This window comes from Acanthopagrus latus, chromosome 7 (genome assembly GCF_904848185.1).
Source record: "Acanthopagrus latus isolate v.2019 chromosome 7, fAcaLat1.1, whole genome shotgun sequence".
Taxonomy (NCBI): domain Eukaryota; kingdom Metazoa; phylum Chordata; class Actinopteri; order Spariformes; family Sparidae; genus Acanthopagrus; species Acanthopagrus latus.
The window spans coordinates 10854284-10876756 of NC_051045.1; the positions used below are offsets into that span (position 1 = coordinate 10854284).

General features: G+C 41.7%; 1 protein-coding gene across 6 annotated transcripts in view; it reads left to right on the forward strand.

Moving 5' to 3' along the window:
- The first annotated feature begins 9946 nt into the window (after window positions 1–9946).
- dlgap4a (discs, large (Drosophila) homolog-associated protein 4a) overlaps window positions 9947–22473 on the forward strand; it is a 92888-nt gene continuing 80361 nt past the window's right edge. For 5 of the 6 annotated variants that reach the window (XM_037105322.1, XM_037105325.1, XM_037105327.1 and 2 more), the window contains exon 1: window positions 9947–10482. The gene's annotated coding sequence lies outside the window, so the exon portion shown is untranslated. The remainder of the gene's footprint in view (window positions 10483–22473) is intronic. The other variant, XM_037105323.1, reaches the window with a different exon arrangement.

The following is a 22473-nucleotide window of genomic DNA, read 5'->3' on the forward strand; positions in this document are numbered from 1 at the left end:
TTCAACTTTGACCTCTCAACTGCCCCGCCCCTCTAATCGGGTCAACCCCGCCCACCCGGAGGGCTGCCATGGCTGAAACATCGAACACCTCTACGCCACTTCAGCTGACCTGCAGGTGGATTCATTCAGTTACTAGTTACTTTTCTGATTACATTTGGTCAAAACCTTCTTGTCCCGTAAAAAAACTACCAATCTGCTTATTTCAAGATTGATATTTTTTTTTATTTGAAAAGTTGACTTTTAAGAGATAGATGATGTGTTTCTCACAAACTTAAGTTTGATTTGTAACTAAATACATGTACCTAAGTACAATTTTGAGGTACTTGTGGCCTACTTTGCTTGAGTATTTCTATTTTTTACAGCTGCAGTAATTTTGTACAATATCACATGACTCTGGAAGTGGCCTTTGTGCATACAAGCACAGTTTTACTACTCTCAGTACATTTTGCTTCAGTTTTAGGCAGGTACAGTGAGTGAAGTATTTCTACTGTTACTTTTTTTTTTTAGTACTCATCACATTTTTAAGGCCGCCAAAACTATGTAAAATCTTTTATAAATCTAACAAAGACAAACACAAAGTGTTTTAGCATTTCTGTACTCACAGTGAGTGAGTGAAGCATCACTGGTTGCAGCCGTGACAGTGACTGAAGTGGACCCTGAGAGTAATTATTCTAAAACAACAATAAAAGAGGAGAATTAGAATAATATTAAAATGCTTTTGATGCAGGTGCCGCTGACTCTAATTTGTCCAAAAGTGGTGTCATTCATATGTATGAAAATATGATATGCAGCATTTTTTATTTAATTGAATGAACTGTAAAAACAAAAACAGAAAAAAACTAAATGATAAGTATTGTCATAATTCTTAGAAAATCTCAGAGAACTGTGTCAGTTCAATGAATATTCAATGATAATTAATTCTCATTTAGTCATTTCCATCAGTCTGTAGTCCTCTAAAGTTTTGAGTGATGTTAAATTGGATGTGTCCTGTTGACACACTGCTGCAGTTCTCTGTGAAGCCAACAGATGGCACAATAACTCTGTCAGTGTGTGTCAGGAGGCTGAGTTGAGCTGGTTGCAGGCCTCTTTGACATCCTTCATCCTTCCTAGTGTTGCTCAAATAAAAATCATTAATCGCAAAATGAGTTGACTGAGATGTCACCACCTCCGTGATTAAAACATGAAACATATTGAACTCCAGCACTATCATAAAGGCATTTTATCCAGTTAGAGATATTACGATGATCATTAATAACAGTGATGATGAGAAGTCCAAGGAATGTTTTGTTGAATAATTCAGGATCTCCTCATTGTTATTTTGTCCACAAAATAGATGTCGAAGAAACCAATGAAATAAAGGGATGAAATGTCCCCAAGCAGCTCGTCTGGAGTAATCCAAGTCTCCAGAAGCCCCGAGATCCCAAATTGATATATAAAGATGTTTTTTACACCCTTGACACACGGTCAAGCTTGTACACCCACTTCAGATGTGCTAACGTTTCAAGCTTAGCAGCAATACAGTGAAGATTTCAGCTTTAAAAAGGGTGTAATGACATCTTCTAAATCAATTTCTTATCTTGGGACTTTCAGAGACTTGGATTATGCCAGTATGGAGCCATTTTATGTTTTTACAGTGTATTTTTATTTATTTTTTTTTACGTTTTTAAACAAGTCCTCATCTACTTCATTTGTTCAGGAGAACACTGCAGCACGGTCCTCCTCTGAAGCTCCAAAAATGTTTTGTGGACGACAAACCTTCACATTTCTTCCCATCAGCATGCGGGTGAGCAGATAACTACTGAATTTTTATTGACTAACTGTATCCTTTCATGTGGACCAGAAGACACTTTGATAAATTCAAGCTACTCGACATGAAGTTGTAAATTCTAACAAAAAAAAAAGAAAAAAAAAAAAGAAATGGGTGACACTCAAGTAAAAATGTTTGGAGCCTTCTCAACGATTTTCAGGCTTTCTAGCAAAGAGATGCTGATCGATGAGCAGTCTTCAGACACAGATAAAGTCCTTTGACCAGGTAAAATGAGCATCTCTAATTCTGCATTTTCAAAGAGTGGCTGCAACCGAGCGAGCAGGCCTGCTGTAATGATTACTGTACTGTACTCACTGTACATTTGGATTGAGCAAGAGCTGCTCTCGCCTACATGGCCATAAAACTGGACTCTAATATTGATTTTACAAAAAGTCCAGGGACATATCCACTGGAGCATTTTAAATATAAACTTAACATCAGTCAGATGTTCACCTCCAGGCTGTTACCCCTGGTGATATTTAAGAACTGCTGATACGGTATCAACATGGCCGAAAGGTAGACTTCAGAAATTCACCTCTTGACCTGAAAATAATGAACTTCAGCTTTATTATTATTATTTTTTGATCCATAGAATATGATTGATGACTTTTCCGCTTCATGATGGATTGCCTTGTTTTGTGCGAGGCTGTTGTTCTGTTGTTTTGTCACATGATTGATGGGATAAATGAGGATCTTAATTGTCTGCTAGTGTTTATTTAGAATCAGAAAGCCGCGGATTGTACAGTTAAAACCCTCAGACTCATGGCTTTATTGTATTAGAGCACCATATAAGCCAGGGGAGCAGATGAGATAGTTAAAAATGGAGCAGTATAGCCCTATAACCATGTGTTCATGGTCTGGTTGACAGAGTATTCTGCCTGAACTCACCCAGCACATGTTCATTAATCTGGTGCACATCAGAGCACCCACAATACAATTAGTCAATGGTCAGAATGGCTTGCTATTGTCTGTAACCAATCTTCAATCCCACTGAATCGTTAATCCTTTATAAATCCAATTCTCCATCAGCACTGATGCCCTACACAGCGTGGTTTACACACCGCTGTTTACATGCATGACTCATAAATCATGTCTGGCTCAGTTTCACGGATTCAAAATCACTCTGCGTTTCGATAGATTGCCTCCACACGGGAAGGAAATTGAGCTCGGCTATATTCTGAAAGCAGTTTGTCTCAGCACTTCCTGTTTATCCCCCCAAACATGAATCCAGGCAGTAGATGTTGGAGCTGGTTTTATAAAGCCATCTGCAGTGCTGCGTGAATGGTGCCAGGCGCACAAGGCTGGTGGTGGTTTTTTAAATAGAAGCATAGCTGACCAGATTTGCCCCCAACCACAGACCGCCACACTCTAGTAACAGGTAAAACATTAACTGTAAGGGCGACCTCTGCATGCTGCCCGGACAGTGCTGGTTTTCTTTTTTCAGTTTTTCTGAAGGGTACATGAACTAAAAGCACATGGAGGGAAAGACAAGAACAAGTGGTTTATGTCATAACAAAAGGTGTTTAATTAGGTTAAAAATGCAGCTTCTTTGATGTGAAGAGCGACCACTGAGAGATGGATTATACAGCAGAGAGGAGGTGCAAGCTCTTCAGCTTTTCCAATCAGCACAGTCCCCCTGGCCTTTTATCTGTGTCTCCCCCTGTCGAGCAATTGCTTACATAATCATCTGCTTACTTTAATCTCCCCATCTTTCCCACTGTTTGTCTTTTACACGGCCCCACTTTTCTCTGCCGTACCCCCCACCACAGTCGGTGCAACCCCCCCCTTGTTCCCTGTTTTCCTCCTTTGGTGCTTTTTATCTGACATTCCCACTGGCACTCTCGCGCTCGCTGCTGTCCCTCTTCCCTCCACCGGTGAGTGGTCATTGATTACTGTACATGGATTGTATGATGAAATGCCACTCGCCCACCTAACATCCTCTCATCAGCTGCCCCTGACATCCTACTGCCTCTGTGCATTGCAGACTGCCTCTGCCGGCCTAAATTTTTTACATCCCCTGGCTGTGATGTGCGGATCACATCCCTGAAAACACTTTTCAGGACGGTGAGCCTTTTCACAACCAATATTTGCCGCACAAGTGATGACGGCACAGTTTTATATGGTGGAGAACGCTGTTGTTTACAGTCATAAAAAAAGGAAGACTATAACCAATTTGTTCTCCTCGGCACATATTAAAGTAAATGATCTAGATTACAGTGTGAAACCTGATGACACACTCAGAGCCAGAGAGACGGGTATCCAATTAGTCACCTAATTAGCAAGTGAATGTCGTTTTAAAAATCAAAGGTAGAAACCGTCTCTTGAAAAGTGATGGAAAAACAAAAGCACTGAGGCTAAACAAGAGCGTGCACAACCAATAGAGCATCTTTTACGATGATGATTTAAAGGGTAATCTCAACAATTTTACACATTAAAGTGTGTTTACAGGCCTTGAGGAGTACCACTGCATGGGTGGAAAAAAATAGTAGTAGAAAGCTTTTTCTGGCTCTGGAGGAAACTGCACATCATCAGATTTATGGTATTCCCCCCAGTGATGTCACTAAGCAGCTAATTCTGATAGTGGGTATAAGGTAATGTAAACTGATAAATGTATGACACGAAGACGCAGTGTGATGTCATGAATAATGAAATTAAAGGTGAGACATCTGTTGAGGCGTCTCAGGAGCAGTGTTTTCTGTGTGTTCACTGAAGGACGACTCACAAAAGCACATTCGGTCTCATTTAAACTGTGCATTTTAAGTCCAACAGTAGTAATAGTAGACCAGTGAGCTGCGTTTGAAAACCTGGTGCCTACATTACCCACAATACAGTTGTTGTTGTGTAACCTCGCTGGAGGCAATTTATCAGATTATATGCAGCTTCCTCCGGAGCAATGAAAGGCTTTATACTACTTTATCCACATATGCAGTAGTACTCATCAACACCTGTAAACACACTTTGATGCTTACAATGGGTGGATTTACCCTTTAACCGATAGAGTATTTGTCTTCCCATTTGTGATTTGTGACATCCGAACAGAAAAACTGCATGTATGTGCGAAGAAAGGTCGGGATTCATGTTTGACAGAGCCGTGGGCAGCTTGTACGGATCTGTTAGCTCACTAAAATGGAGACGCAGAGACGCACAGCGGGACTGAATTCTGTCTGCAGGGGTGTGAACAGAACCAAAAGCCTGCGCTTGTACGCTCACTGCAACGTCACTACCTTTCCACAGCCGTAGTTAGATGGCCCTGCAGGGTCACAGCGAGAGGTGACACGTGCCCGCCTAAACTGTCCAGTCAGGGAACAGGAAGGATGTAGAGCGGCTGCGACTCCCGACTCTTATTTTAAGAAGATCTTCCCCAAATAGGTTGCTCCCACAGAGACAAATAATTGGCGTGATATCTTAGGGGCACGAGCATGAGGAGCAGTCTGCATTTTAATGCCAGTCCTCCACAGGAAGAACCCAGTTATGCATGCCAGTGGGCACGCTCTCTGGAATGTGTGTTTAGGGAAACACATGCTTTTGAAACAGAGCTTAAGACAGGGCATACAGGTTAATCATACATAGTACAGATAATATTGATAGGTAGTAAAATGTTTGTGACACTGCTTAATTAATCTGCTTTTAAAATATTCAACATAATGATCTCAGCTCTGCATTATTTCTTTATGTGCACTGAAACATGCCACATACTTAACTGGTGGACCAGTTAATATCAGACCGTGACGGTAGCTGAAAAACAGAGTCGTACCTTCAGATGTGTAATTCATCTTTATATGTCAATGTTGCGAGCATGCTATTATGCTAATTAAAGCATTTAGCTCACATCCACATCCGCCGTGCCTGAGTACAACCTCACAGCGCTGGAAATATATGAAATATTCGATCTAAAAAATGATAAAAGAATCAGACTTTCAAAATGGCCATCTTAAGCAGATGTAAGCATTACAAATATTGAGAATGAATGAGGCACACACACCTGGCATTAATGCTGTCTGAGTAATCTGAGAAACAGTTTGTACATCTTGGCCTGATCACTGGATAAGGGGACTGTTACATAAAACAGATTGACAATGACAGAACGGACTGATCTGACCAAGCTCACAACAAAGCTTGGCAGATGATGGTGGAACAGCTTTCTCCCTCCTCCAAAACACTCACTATATATCATACAGTCCTCACTGGCCTGAGCACACACTGCGAGGCCAGAGACAAAGCAAAGATTATCCCACTATTTTCACTCTCTCTGCCAACAATGTGTCACGCTTTTGCACGGGTTACAACGCTGAAAGGAATCAGCCACAGACCTCATTTTGTTGCACCTCTAAATTTGAAGGAGAATAAAACTGCACCATTTGCTTTTATTTGAAATTTCTGCATTTGGACTAAATGAACCACAAAGTAATGCACACTAACAATGATGGATTGATCGTGAAAGCAATTACTGTTTTTTTTTTCTACGTCTGGATCAGAAACTACAGGGGAGGAAAAAGACATTTAATGGCAAAAGCCGGCCGAAAAAGCCATATCTTAAAAAATAAGCAAAATTCTGTATTGAGAGGCTGTAAAAAAATCACAGTAATTAGTTTGTTTTGCGTCTACCTGAATAGATCCGTCTTGACTGATACAGGCTGCTGGTGCTAAGCTACTTAGACATGGTCTGCTTATCTCATAAGCATTTCAGGGAACGCTGTATTGAAGAAGAGAATAACGTACCACATTAAAGCTGTTAAATAGAGTTTAATTCCTCTGCTCTTTGATATTTTCTCATGCAGCACTGAAACTGTGGTTTCCTCATATCGACTTCCTTGTGGCAGCATTGGGTTTTAATGTTGGCCCGAAACAACAAAATCCTTTATTCTGACTGCATGAAACACATCGGAGAGGCAGGGCCATGACTAGACACACAGAACAAAGCTTTGAACTTCTCTTCAAGGCTTTATTCTTCAGTAGCTCTCCCCATGAGTTATTTTTTCCTGTCTATTAGAAAAAAACACAACATATTTGAGCTCCTGCGTGATTTAATATCATACCTGTTACCCTTACATTGCCGTAATTATTCACTCTCAAGCTGAGCCAGGAGAGATAAAATCAAATCAGAGTGTATTGATCCCCAAGGTGGAATTTACATGCTAGGGAAGCAGGGAGAGGCTGAAAATGAAATCTTTGAATGTAATAAATAGACAATAAAATTAGAGATTTAAAAACTACTCCCGTAGACGTGAAGTATGCTAATTTCCCATCGTGCAACTCCAGCAGCTACAATGTATGAGCTATGGGTATGAATAATAACAACATAATGATATAAGGTGACATGTTGGAGGAGTGGTTAGCACTGTCACACCACAACAGGAAGGTTTCTTTGCAGCCACTGACTTCATTCGACAAAGACATTTCTGTGTGGAATTTGCCTGTTCTCCTTGTGTCTGTGTGGGTCCCCCACCGGTGCTAACTTTGGTGTCCCACCGCATGCAGCTTCTTATTGAAAGTCTGACACGTCGAAACCTTTCCTGTGTTCATGCTGCGACTGCACGTCTCCTTATGATCTTTGTGTTGTGTTTTCATTTTGACGTTGTGACAAAGCTGTGCCTATAGTCAGATTCGAGGAAAAGTTTATGTTTTGGTCCACGACATCCTAGTCGGCAGGATAAAATGCTGGCAGTTAATGTTTCTGCAAGCCATCAATACGTTCACATTTGTACCAACACTTATAAGCTGGCTCCAGTGGATATTTTAAAGGAGACTTCAAGACAATTTCAAGACGAAATGAATGTTTTTGATGAACATCTCCAGCCATGTTTGTGGCAACCAAAACAAGTGTTTTAAACTAAATCTTTTGAAATTTTACAAAGACGAACTGACACAGAGGACTGCGAGCACACAGACCAAATACACAAGGGAGGCAGGGATAATTGGATGCAGGTCAAGCACATCAAGGCGGGGGCAGGCCATCACAAAGGCGGGAAACACACGAGGGCAGGAGGTGCGGATCTGAAATGGGAGGAGAGGTGAGTAAAGCCCAATAAAACGGGAAGAAAAACAATAAAGAAGTGAAATAAAGACAACAGGTCTCATGCTTACAAGCCTACAAACGTTAAAACAGCATCTTGAACGGTTGTCTCTCACCATCATCCTCCCATCTTCATCCCGACGTGAAAGTCAGTTCATCGACATGTAATCTGCACACATGTTGTAGAAATGCTGATATGACACACATGAGCTGTACACATTAAATGCCTCAATGGTTTACGGAAACATACAATGCCAACATTTTATCCTGGCGACTGGCCAAGAGCGATGTCGCCATGCAGGTTGACTTACTGACCACTACAGCTGAACTTGGAAGCTGAACTTATTATCTACCTCGGCGAGAGACAATATGCGAGGAGATTGATGTCAGATAACTCAGCCCTGTGATGAAAAAGACAAGATGAACAGAAAAAGTACTCAGATTACAACACAACCACTGGCTGCCTTGGTGCCCCCTTTGGATATCCAGCCTTTGGATCAGATGCAGAATTATTAGTCATGGTCTTATCCAATCAGCCATCCTTAATGCTTGTGCTACTGGGCATTACTCTGGAGAGGACAGATTGTCTGTTATTGTCAGCTTGATTTCAAACTGGAGATTAGTCATTTTCATGCAGTTGCTGGTGGCACAGACCTCTCTTTGTGTGTGTGTGTGTGTGTGTGTGTGTGTGTGTGTGTGTGTGTGTGTGTGTGTGTGTGTGTGTGTGTGTGTGTGTGCGCCTATCATGTGTGCATCTGTGCCTCCAAACATCTGTGTGGCCATTATTCACCGTGACAAAACATTCACGAGTAGCCATAGCTTTTTGTAGATAAAAAAATCCAGCCGTTCACATATTGTGTGTAATGGTATTAAGACTAACAGCACATAGACAGACTGTAGCCATGATGTCATCCCAATACAACAATCCTGTAGCCGCTCCACACACAGTAAATAATGGAGCAACTGCGAGCACCCGTTGTCTGGGAATATGGGGAGAAGACCATAAACCATCATGATCATCTCTGTATTTTTTCTCCACTGACTCAATTTTCCAATTTAACTGATTTAATTTCCACTGGCTGACTTAAACGCATAAAGAAGCACACAGCACCAGAATTTGTAGAGAGGAGAGCTTGGTAAGAGAATACATTACTGTGGAGTTGAGTGAATAAATTAAGTAACGTGTGGCAAATAAATGAAAAAAGAAAGGAAAGAAAAGGAAACATAACATCAACAAATAATGGAAACACTTAATTTTTAAATACTTTATCTAGTATGAAACTAACAGCATGTTTTATAGTTTCCCCTGCCCCAGCACACCTGATTCAAATGAATGGGTCGTTATCAGAGCTTAATGACGAGCTGATCATTTTAATCAGGTTTATTGGAGCACAATCAGCACTTAAATGATCAAAAACACACTAATTTAGCAGCAGGCAGCTAACAGGACGTTTTAAAAGCTGCAGTAACAGATTTTTTTTTGGCCACTAGGGGGCAGCAGACACAAGCTGTGAACACATTGTGGATATATATGGCTTAGCTTGTTAGCACAACAGTTGATTACACATCCAGCATTATCCCTCACTGAGAGTCCTGAGAGATGAATATTTAACATTATTTTAAAAATACAGTATGGTACGGTTGTAATCCACCATAAATTTACAGCGATGCATTAAAAATACTGTTTTATGCTGTTAAATTACAGTTATCTACTGTACTTGTTAAATGACTGATTCCTGTCAACTAATTTACATGTGAGGGATAAATAACTCAATGAGACGCTCTAGGTTCCTGAAAACAGTGGTGGGATTTTTATTCTTATTATTTATTTATTTTTACCTTTTTATGAACTAATTGAAGAAAATAGTCAGTAGAATAATCAAAAAATTAAAAACATTTGTTAGTTGAAGCCCTTGTAAACTGTATCTACAGACCTACTTCAACAAAAGCCATCCCATGACATCATCATTCATCTGATCAATTGATTACAGTATTTATTGGGGGGCGGGGATTATTATTGGTACTTTCCTAAATCTAAAATAGCAGCTGCACCTCAACATCTATTTTTGAATGAACTGACCCTTTAAAGTCTCTCTCCTCTCCCCTTGAATCATCACACAGCATCACTCCGAAGAACAAAACTCACGCGCACGCATGTCGCCTCTCAGTGCGCAGAATGATTCATCAACCACCGTTTGCTCATGAGACCGTGATTTCGGGTCCGATGAGTTCATTTCGGGAGCTGCTGAGTGTTTGGTCGTGGGCCCTCGGATGCCCCCACCCCCACCTCTCTCATCCCGCGTCTCGACGGACCGAGCGCTGCTGCAGCAGCATCACCGGCAGCCTCCAAACTGCGTTGTCCCTGCCGCGATGGATCCCCGCGTAAACCGGTGAGCTGCCGCTGCCGGGGAGGAAGAACCGCTCAACTGTGTGGAAGGACCGATGGGCGATGACCGCAGCGAGCCCCCCAGCCAAACACCCCGAAGGATAAAATAAACATATAGGCTGTTTTCTATCTGTGTTATAGGACCGCGTTGTTTACCTTCCCCGACTGATAAACAGCCGGCTGACACTGATATCACGGCCGACATGTAAGAGCTGGATAACTATTCCCGTGTGACCGACACCCATCTGCGGCTGATCACAGTGAAATGAGAAGAAGGTAAGCTTGTTGACACGTTCAGGTTTTTTTTTTTTTTCTTAACAGCGGGCGTTGCGGGTTTCAGTCAGAAAATGAAATAAGAAGGTGGGAAAAAAGATGTGATGGCTCGACTGGAGCTCATCAGGCAGCATTGTTGAATCGCCAATCCCCCTTCTTGAGTTTAAAATTGGCGATTTGCCTGTTTTTAAAAAAATAAAAAAAATAGGTCGCTGTTCACCTGTCGACTCATGAGTGCGGCTGTATATGTGACTTTGTGTAAATGTCATGTCAACACGCCGGGTCTGAGCAGGAATGTGGCTCCAGACTGCCAAAGCCAACAGTTTTCCAGAGGCAGCAGGATGAATATATATATATATATATATATATATATATATATATATATATATATATCTGACAAAGTTATCAAACCCCCTTTTGCTTTCAGGATTTCTGCAGGGAAGGGAAATTAGGGAAATTTAGAGTTTTGAAGGGTGAAAACACATCTCTTTTTGAGGAACAATTAGGCACATACTCTGTAAGCTTTTAACTCAGTGCAGATTTTGAATTAATCAGCACTAAATTACCATGCACTCGTGCTCAGTTGTGTTGCTTTATGCCGGCGTTTGATGAGGCTAAAATCTCAGACTACAGCATTAACTCCTTCTGTCTCCTCTTTGAAGTTTCATCACTCTTGCTTGCTAGAACAATTTAAAGATATTCCGCTTTTTTGTCACTAAAAAGAGGGGGCCCTGCCCTCTAATCCTCTGACTGAGGATGAGTCTTGGTCCAGAGTTTAGGGATCGATCGATGCGTGGCTTGTGTCGAGGGCCTGTGTTTCCGTGTTGTCGTCCGTACAATTAAAAGCCCATTTTGTTAGTGGAAGGCTGATTAATAATTCATTCGCAGCTCAATGGGACCACAAATCTGTGGATGGCACAATGAAGGATGTCAGCGTACGAGCCAGAGGAGTGCACAGGCAGCCTGACAGGTTTACACATCACACTATAGGCTGAACGGTAAATACACCCTCTGTTTCCAGTTTCCTAAATGCGTATAGGAATTGCTTAAACAGCAGCACAAACTCAGTAGTTGAGCGGTGCAAACAGAGCGCTGGAAAAAAAAGCTCTATGTATCCTGCATGCAACCGCTGCTGGTGGGGGGCCCTAAGCCTCTCACGAAGGTGTCAATGTCATATCTGCTGCCAGGGAGCCAACAGCCATGATGATACAGTACCAGAGAGTTTGAAGAAAACCCAGCTGGCTCGACTCCAAGGTGGTGGGTGTTTTTTTTTTTCAAACTGGCTTAGTCAGGGCTACTGCAGGGAGTGATTAGACAAGATGCTGTACAGTATCACACACATCAGCGTGACGTCAAAGGACACGGAGAGTCGCATCACAGCGAGACTCCTGTGGAGTCCTTCAGTGACTGAACCGGTGCTGCGCAAACAGAGACACTGAAGACATGAAGCTGACTTTCAGATCACTGTCATGTCAATTAACTGCATGGACGTTTGTCCTTGTGAGCAACGACTGCAGTTGGTGGGTTGTGTTTCCTGAACGCTCTCAGTTCCACTAGTCACCAGTGGAAGAGTATAACTCAGGACATTTACTCGAGTGCCGTCCTTAAGTACAGTTTTTGGGGCACTTTACTTGAGTGCTGCAATCTTATGCTTCTTTAGGCTCCTTCTGCGGTTCGATCCCTGTCCTCTCCGATCCCCAGATTGCTCTCGTTGGCTGTTCCATCATTGTGTGAGTGTCTGAATGAATGATTCCGCTCATGAGTAGCAGGTTAGCCTCCTCCATGCCAGGGCTCCAGACTGACATTTCACGGTGGCTGCCCTGGTGTGTCTAACTTGTCCATGTAGAATTTAGGCTCATTTACATGTCATTTCTTAACACAATATGTCAATTATTGTAAACAGGAATAATTGATCAAATGCATGTTTTTCTTAATTTAGATCACAAGCAAAAAGAAAGTGCATTCCCTCACCCAAACGTAATCAACCAATGGAAATGTTGTGTTGTAAGACTTGTGTTGTAGTTCAGCTTGAGTGGTCTATAAGACTAGAAAAACACTATGTACAGTAAATTAGAGTTTATCAGAGTGAAATTAAACAAACAGCTGTTATTATGCAGAATGTCCTATTTATGAATCATATATCCAACTATTATATTGGAATATAATTAATGGGTTAGCATTACTTATGTTGCAGCTGCTGAAGGTAGAGCTAACTTTACTATACTATAATTTTATGAATAATCGGGTTCTTAGTACTAAAGTAACATATAACCAAAGCTGCCAAATTATTTTTTTTTTAGAAAGTATCATAAAATTCAGCAAGTCAGTACAAGTACCTTAAAACACAGTGTGAGTAAATGTATGTATGGTTACTTTCTGTCACTGCATTTAATTGGACAGCTGTAAATCCGAATTGTTTCATGATTGCATTTATAGAAAAACACATGATAAGCTTAAATCTATAATGACATGTCATGATGAAATATGACCTGTTGTTACAGATTAAACTACCCAGAAAAATATAGTTAAAACCGTCAACTCAAACAGCTACAGCAGCACAAATTAAAGCATCAGTAACAAACAGTCACATGGTCAGTTTAAAGAAATCCTGTAAATATTTCAAAAGAAATGTTTCAAGTAGTAAACATCACTAAATCAATTAAATCAACATATATAAGAATATAAAAATTATTATAAGAACGAGTGACGTGAAGGTATTTACATAAACATTTTTTTATTTATCAGCAATGAAAAAAATCTGAAGAATGCTGAATATCTGTCCCAGTATTTGGCCAGGGCCAAGAATCGATCCATGCCTAGAACTATTGCTTAAGAGTTACTGAAGTACTTGACTTTTCTTGGCTTGATTTTGGATGCAGGACTTTTACTTGTCACAGAAAAGAGTTTCATATCTTCTGTTTTGACAATTGGCAGTAGAGAGAGTGTTAAGATATTGTGTGCATGTGACCGACTGTGTTAGAGCCTCAGCATTATAAAGCTCTCTGAAGTACGACTGCCCATGTTCGGGGTGCATTAGCCGTGGAGAAAGAGCAGAAATGTCACAAGGTATCGCCCTAATTGGCATTTCAATGAACACGGACAACAGTCTCTGAAGCCTAGTGTCTTCTCTTTTTCTCTCCTAGTCTCCCATTCTCTCTTCCTGTTGTATTAACTCCCTGGCTTCCCTCTGCCAATCTCTTTACTATATCAGCCGTATGTGGTGGGTGTAAGGTCACTTGACAAACACAACAAGGTAATTACAATATAGCGGATACACCAGCCTCTCCTGTCACTCGTCAGGCTGTCTCATATTGAATGATGAGCTGGAAATGAGCCGGGATGGATTACTTCTGCTGCAGTGTAAAACTCGTGTTCGTGTGGCTTGGCAGTTTGAAGGGAGAGAAATGCTAACGTGTTTACAGCCTGTTTGACTTAAAATAGTTCAAATAAAGTAGATAATTTCAAGCTGTTGTTGCTCTATATTTACCATAGCAACAAGGCGTCGGTGTAAACTCAGTTCAGGCAGAAGAGAACGCTGCTCTGAAGTCAGCCGTGTGTACACTTCCTCCTTACCATGAAGTGTCTTAGTGCTCCATCTGATCAGCTGTTGTCTCATCGCCGCCCTCTCAAATTTGTGGATAAAGAGGGCTCAAATGGAGAGCGAAATGGATCTCTAAGGAGAGTGGCTCATCTCGCATCTCAGTTTTACCTCAACACAGAGACATTTTTTATGACCTTGGTAATGCTGCTCTCAGTCCACCTCATGCAGGAACTGATGGAGGTGATTAAAGTCTGTCTCTTCAGATGCTGCTCCATTCTGCTGAGTCAGTGACCTTTCCCTCTCTCAGGTCACTCCCCTCGAAAATCCCTTTCCTCTCCTCTCCTCTCCTCTCCTCTCCTCTCCTCTCCTCTCCTCTCCTCTCCTCCCCTCTCCTCTCCTCTCCTTTCCTCTCCTCTCCTCTCCTCTCCTCTCCTCTTCTTTCCTCCCCTCTCCTCTCCTCTCCTCTCCTCTCCTCTCCTCTCCTCTCCTTTCCTCCCCTCTCCTCTCCTCTCCTCTCCTATCCTCTTATGTCCTCTCCTCTCCTCTCCTCTCCTCTCCTCTCCTCTCCTCTCCTCTCCTGTCCTCCCCTCTCCTCTCCTCTCCTCTCCTCTCCTCTCCTCTCCTCTCCTCTCCTCTTCTTTCCTCCCCTCTCCTCTCCTCTGTTTTGGCGGATTGTTTTAATGCAGCAAACCAACGAAGGACAAAGCAAATCAAAAGATAAACAGTCTACGTCACACTAAATAAATCTGTTTCCTCCTTGAATCTCAGCCCTCTCTTCAGCATTCGTCAAACTTGTAGCAATCTCACATTTTCCACTTCTTGTGTAAGAGCTCAAAATAGAAACAACTGTTGTACAGTGGGCCTCTGACAAGCGCCTTGTTATCTCTCCGCTTGTGTCATTTTACAATAAGTCCCTGCCTGGGCTGCGGTGCTGAATGGATCCTGTGACACAAATTTGCATGTTAAGCTGAACGTTCCTCACCAGGGACGATTAATCAGCACACAGCAATTAATGAGTCTGCATCCCTTGGTGATTAATTGTGTCTTGTGTGTCCACTGTGGGGAAGATCCCAGCAACAGCTGTTTGTTCATGTCAGTGTTTTCATGGCAGCCCAAAGAATAATAGTTCCTCTGCATATTAAGCATCAAAATTGAGTCTGGGAATGCAAATACGCAGCATTTACAAACACAACTGAAAATTAATTGTTATGGACAAGAAATGAAACAGCCTTGATCGAGAGGCTGCCTAACATGGCTGAGAGGCATTTGTTGTGTGAAAGACGCAGCAACAGAGAGCAGCATCGAGGATGCTGCGGAAATAATGCAGGGTGATATTCAAAGCTCTGGGATATTTTGTTTTGCGACTACAAAGAGAATTTCTATAACCTTCGCTTGGATTTCTGGGGCAGTTCTTGGTGATTGTGTCTGTGGGTGGTTGTGTGTATAAAAAAAAAAAAATTGGACAGGGACAGAGCTCACAGGGTTTCATTGTAATATCCGCTGCCCTTGAATCACAAGTTGGCTTTAATTACTTCCGTGTAAATATGAGAAAACTGGTGTTCAAAACAGATTTAGCCTTTTGAAAAGCTGCTTCCCTCTGGCAAGGAAATCAAATGCAGAATTTCATACATATTCCAGAAAGCTGCAGGGACGACAGAGAAACATTCTCGTATTGACTTTAATGTGCTGATGGCCAAGCATGTGGGAACATTGTGGCAAACAGAAAAAATGTGCAGACAAACTTGGAAGGGAAAATTGTGTTTTGTGCAGGAAAAAGATCAATTGCTGCCTCGCACTGCCTGCAGCAGTATGTCTCCTCATTAACAGCAAGTTGAATTGATTGTGTCATTGCTAATTTCTCACTAGTGATTGGTTGTCTCAGATGAAATGTTCGCATGACATCTCAGAGCACACTGGGCTTGAGAGCAGATCTGAACCCTCCGCAGATTAACACCATGGGATGTCAGCCTTCTGGCCTCTGCCACCGATTACATCCACTTAAACTGAGACCTGACCCCGGGTGTGCCTGTGTCACAGGCCCGGCCCTGAGCACCATATGGACACGGCATCCCATGTTATCACGCCTGTTGCTATCTTTACTTCGCACACACCACACCAGAAAATAGTTTTCACCTTCTGACATACATGGCTCCACATTATTTCACGCACAGATACCAGGATCAGGGTCCCACACGTTAATAGAGATAATTAACACATCTGACCAAGGCAGATTAAGATTTGGATGTGTGCCCGTGGCTCCAGTTTTTCACACGTTGATTAAGCCTGTTTGCTAAAATAGATTCTTCACTGAGCTCGTACTCACTCGTACTCTCAACAGATCACCGAAGCCAAACGGCATCAACTCTTTTGTTAAGTATTGTTCAAGTCAAAGACAAAGCACAGCCAGCCTTTTGTTTTGTGATGTTTAGATGTTTGGTTTTAATCAACACTATTGCCAGACAGAAAAATCAATTGGGGACTGTGTTGTGTTTTTGTGTGTGTGTTTTTTTTTTATATCTGATGCTGAAGTTGTCATCCTAAGATTGAAGTTCTATCATTTGGTGGTTTGCCGTTACAGCGAGTGTCCTTGAGCAAATACTGAAAATAAAGCATAAGAGCTTTACAGTGCAACCATCGATCCTATATTGTTCCAGTAAAGATGTCAAAGACCACAATCTGATTTCTTGCAGCGCAAGTTGTTTTTCCACACAACAGCAGGACGCAGCTAAGTTTGTTACCTTGCTGAGTTGTTGTAGCCTGTTGCCTGCAGCTCTTTACGTAATAGATAACTGTGGCTGCTTCTTTCTGCTCCATTCACCTCCTACAAAAATCTGAAAGGATCCGCTGACAAACTATGCAGAAAATGACTGGTATTTGTCTTGCAATGACGTTTTTTTTGTCATTTTAGCTATTTTATAATAAAAGCCACCCTGTGTTTCCCCATTTGAACTGTCTTATTGCAGAGCAGAAAGCCATGTTCGGTTCACTGCTGGATGTGTTGTGTAGTAAGGCGAACAGTAAAGGGTGAGGCCGTTATCATTGAGATAAAATTGCGCAATTTTACATGAATGAGTCATATTCTGCTTTCATTGTGCTCAGATGGAAGATCTGATTCCACTACAGGATGGTGGACTCCGCCTTTACCACTAAAAACTACCATGTAGAAACATTCCCACATGTAAACACATTGAATGGCTATTAACCATAAATAGTAGCAAAAAAGTAGCAATATCTTGGCATGGCAGTTATGACATGGTTAGGGTTCAGGACAGACCTGTAGGTATACTGAATACATCTCTAAATACATCTCATAAATTCAACCATCAAAGAAAATTCCATATGACCTTGCAGTTTTGTTTAATCACCACAACTGGCGGACATTTAACCGATCGTGGTCATTTCTGACTTATTTCACTCGTCATAGCTGTGTCCTGTGTAAAACACTGAGCCATACATGGAAATCTTGAAATCGTACTTCCTTGTTTCTGGTTGTGAAGATGCAGACGTGACAAGAAGTCTCACATTTACCAAGAAAAATGTGTGCTGAAGACGTGCTAGGCTGCCGCGCACCACGTGCAATGCGGTGAATGAACACAAAGAAAAGTCACAACTGACAAACACTTTCTACAACAAAACTGCAACTACTTTTAAATTTACTAGTTAAAAACTCTCCCGCGTGCACTACAATTTTGTGTGAAATTTGGCATCCTAGGCTGCAGTAGTCATAGTTAACATCTGGTGAAGGTTGGGCAATCAAAGCACTTGGTTGAGTTTAGTAAAAATGCAAAGGTTGAGTACGGTTAAGTGTTGAGACTCAAATTTCAGTCTTCTGCATGAAAGTCAGACTTGCTACTCACCCATCCGTCACCCCATCTGTCATACAGAATTGACAGACACCTGCGTTTGATCGGAACATAGTCACTAGATGTAATTTGCTAGCTGTAGAATCATCCTATACTCAAAGCAATACTGGGCTATTTGAAATAAATCTTTCACCTTTTGGGAAATGAAAACTGCTCTTATAATTAAAGCCCAAATTTAAATGTTTCAAACTCAGACCAGAGACTCTGTATCTTAGTGACGGTGAATGTTAAACTTGAGGTAACACTTTTTCCTGAATTGGACATATGGCATCCAAAACATAACAGCTGAACTGCTAGAGTTCCTCACACCTTCATGATTAGCAGTTTCAACCCACATTAGCCTGGAGAGATTGTCATCGTGTCCAAAAAAATCTGGGCTAAAAATGTCCCCCTCTCATTATAAGGCCTTTAATTTTAAAGAACCCACTATTTCTCAAGGAGGACACCGACCTTTAATATGTTAATGTGCCTCTGCAGCGGCAGCAGTAACCCGGCAGTCAGCGTCCTACTCGTGTTAATTATTTATAATAAATACACAGAAAAAGTGCTGTATGTGGAGAGTACACATGAGTGTGCAGGCAGCATTGAACTCAACAACCGCGAGAAAACATTACGTCACTTCGACAAGCATTTACTGTCTACATTAACTGGTAAAGTAATGATTCACCCTGCAGCAGGCTGATGTGCAAATCCACTGACACATGCACACACAGATATACGTACACACACATTTAAGTTGAGGATTTCAGGAAGGAATACTGTAGCCCTTTGTGGAGCGCAGATTAAACTAAGCTTGAGTTGGAGAAATCACACCATGGCTTTGCTTTGACTTAATCCTTCCTGTGCACACTGTCAAGATCTTGCATAATTACATAACGTGACTGCCGTCGCTCCGGATAGCAGAGAAGTTAGAAAAACTGCAGCGATGTCATAACTTGCAATTGTATTATACCATCAACAATACGTGCTACTTGTAAAAACCCTGTCTCATGGAAATGACGTTGAACCTAATGAAAATGACTTTATTATTGCTGCCAGACTTATGTTCAGTGACAATCCTTTTTATAGAGGGACATTTTATGTCTTTTTGTCACGCTCAAGTCATAGTTGAACAAGCAGAACTTCAACACCAAAGACCTCTTTGGTTCAGATGGTCTTTGGGAAAGACTGTGGTCTCAGTTTAACATTATTTGATAGAGGTGAATAATATAATATATATATATATATATATATATATATATATATATATATATATATATATATATATATATATATATATATATATATATATATACACACAATCTTGAGCTAATTTTCACCTGGTGGTTTGAGTGCCTAGAATTAACCATACTGTCATGACCAATCATGACATAAATAATGCTTTATTGGATATTGGATTGGACAGACTGATGAATGTGCTTATGCTCTGGTTAAGTTTAGGCACAGGGGTTCGGAAAAGATCATGTTTTGGCTTTAAATACCAGTTATTGTCGGCGTGGACACGGCTATGCCCCACCAGCTGGTTGCAAAACTGTGTGCGTGTGGCTGCTGTTTGATGCCGGACAGCCATCATCCAGTAAGGTGGCTCTTTTTAGAGATCAAAACAGCCGTGTACTTTAGCTGAAAGCAAAGCTGATGGTGTGGTTAAGGTGACACAGTAAAACCGAGCAGGAAAACCAAAGCAATAAGCTACATGATGCTACAGAGCTGAGAGGAACTGCTGAGTCAGATGATTATGTAATGGCTGGTTTTCTCACCACGAACCCCCCCTTTCACATCCAGCAAGTCATTTTTTCCACATATAAAAAAAAAAATATTGACTATAGCTACTTTAATGTCCATCAACTTAATTAGAAAATGTTCATTTCAACAATATGTTGATATAAAAAAGTAATTCAAGTGGCTTTAGGATTTTCTCAAAACGTCTTCACTCATTTACATAACTTTCACAGAGCGTGAGCTCTGTAGGAACGTTAATCCATATTCAGGTTTGCTTCCTTTCTGCATGTTTCTCTGCCCCCGTGTCTTGTTTACAACTTTACTAACTCAGTTTGATCAGGAGCGACTGTGGAGCTCACCCACACAGCCCCTTCCCTGTCAGGGCCACGAGGAGTCAAGAACAACATTCAACCTTGTGACACTGCACACCCGCATCCCCTCATCCTACACACACACACACACACATACACACACACACTTCGACTGTGGCTGTAAGGAGTGATAGTGCACTGTGTCATCCTCAGCGGTGAGGCAATTTGAAGCCTGTCATCCCTTTTCACAGATAGATGCAACACGTCCCGCTGGACCGCGAAACACAAACACTCTCATGATCACTCACCCTCACAATAACCTTGAAGCTAAATAGAACAGTTTACCGCATGATGCGAGATGTGCTACTATATTTGTTCCTTATGAGTTTTTGTCCTTAGTGCACCCAGTCTGCCATCCTGGAGGCTGTTGGTGTATTAACTTACACATATACCATTCAAATACATACAGACGTGTATTTTCCATCAGCCTGAGGGTGTTTCAATTTGCTAAACATTGTGTTTTATTCACAGATAATCCCTGAGGTATAAATCCTCTCTAACTAAGTACGCTGTCGAGTGCTCCCTGTTTTATCTTCAAGATTATGAGTGCAAGATGACATTGTCGTCACATCTTCACATACTTAAGGCCCTGACACACTAGGCCAACTGTCGGCCATGTCAGGTCCGTCTGACGATTCTCTGCATCTTCATTCAGTTTGAAAAAGACAAATCAATAAAGTTGATTTTGTTTACTTCAACATAGGGAAAAGTGGTTCTGAGAACTACACCGGGGAAGCACCTGGAAAACTAAACTATTCTGATGAGACTATCAAAATAAAAAACCTGCAGTTACTAGGAGATGAAAATCATAGTTGCTTACCTCCAAAATATAACAAATTAATTCCAAATCAAATTTGACACATTTTAAACTAAATTATCCACACTTCCACTACCTTCTTAATCCATGTTAATTACTTTTTACTGACCAGTGAAATTAAATTATTGAATGTAATTACTCAAACATTAAATAAACTGCATTTAGGCTCCTACAGGCCATATTAGCAAGTTAAGTGTAAAAATAAAAATGTTGCTGTATCATAACAGTATATCGGCGCCGAGAGGTATGTCCTTCACCTCACACACACGCAGAACATACAACCTTGCTGACCGCCGGCTGTAGTCTTTGTGTGCAGCTGTTTTCGGCCGAGACACAAGAAACATGAGGCGACACAACAGTCGGCCTTTGACGCAGCTCTTTGAGTTCTTTGACGTCACTTTGGTCCCTTAACACTTAACAACAGCATTTGCACATATGATGGTTGCCTTGGTTTCCACGCTTCAGTATGCTATGTGTATATTATTCATGGTGCATTCATGTGCATTAAACTCCACACAACGTCTTGCTTGTGTTTAAGTAGCTCACAAAGTCACATGAATAATTGCACACACACGGGTACTTAAGATCTTGTCAGCTTTTTTTAATCACTATGGCACTACCTTCTTATTGCATGTTGCACAGTGTAACAAAAAGGCAAACCAGAAGCAAACGAAATGCATTAGCTTCTTAATAGGTTGATTAGTTCCCGGTTCATTAATGTGAGCTTATGGTCATGAGCGTGGTGTGTTTTCACTGGATTTAGAGAGAAGACGTGTGATGCAACACAGAAACTTGTGTTGCTCTGTCACTGCGGCAGGATTAGCAACGCAGGCAGAGAACTGACTCCTGCAATTCCACTGCTGTCTTGTGTGTTCCTAAACCTCAGCAGGCTGTCTGTATGGCTAAGATTGCTTCGACATCACTTGACCTCCGCTCTCACTGACATCCTTCTGCGGTGAGCGTCAGTCACGAGCAGGTCACCCTGAGCTGTCTGTTGTAGATTCCTAACTGTACGAAAGCGGGAACAGACTGTCGCGCAGCCTCCTTCCTCACCCTACAGACGTTATACGTCCTTGTTTGTGCTTCTACAGGCGATGCGCCTTCATTGTAAACATCGCTGTTGCATAATTCACTGCAGGAATGAGGCAGCTGTTCCTGGAGACTGGCAGGTAATGGGGCAGCAAGACGCTGCCGAGCCTCACAGGAGGCTGGAGGGCGAATCCTTCATGACTCGGAGATTCCAGCCTTTCCCATAGGAATCCTGTCTGGAAGCAGGACTGTAGGTCTTTGATAACCGAGCTGCCTTCCTCTTGAATGCCACACATTTCAATAGGTATTGTTGAAGGAACACACACATACATACACACACACACAGTCGAGCATTTGGAGCTGATGGATGACAGAACTGATGTCAGTCTCAGATCCGCCACCTGCATTGAGAGCATCTGTCCGTCAGCACAAGGCAATCTCTCTCTTTATTAATCTGTTGGGGGTGGTAATGAATTTCATCTGGAGAATTGCAAGGGCTCCCAAAGGTCACTGTTTGCACTTTTGCTTCCTCTATCTCTTGATCTCCCCATCTAATCCTCCTCTCTTCTACTTTAATTTGTATATCACACAGACGCATGTACGCGCAGTAAATACCATCATGTTCAGTAGTTGTTACATTTGTTCTTTGTCATG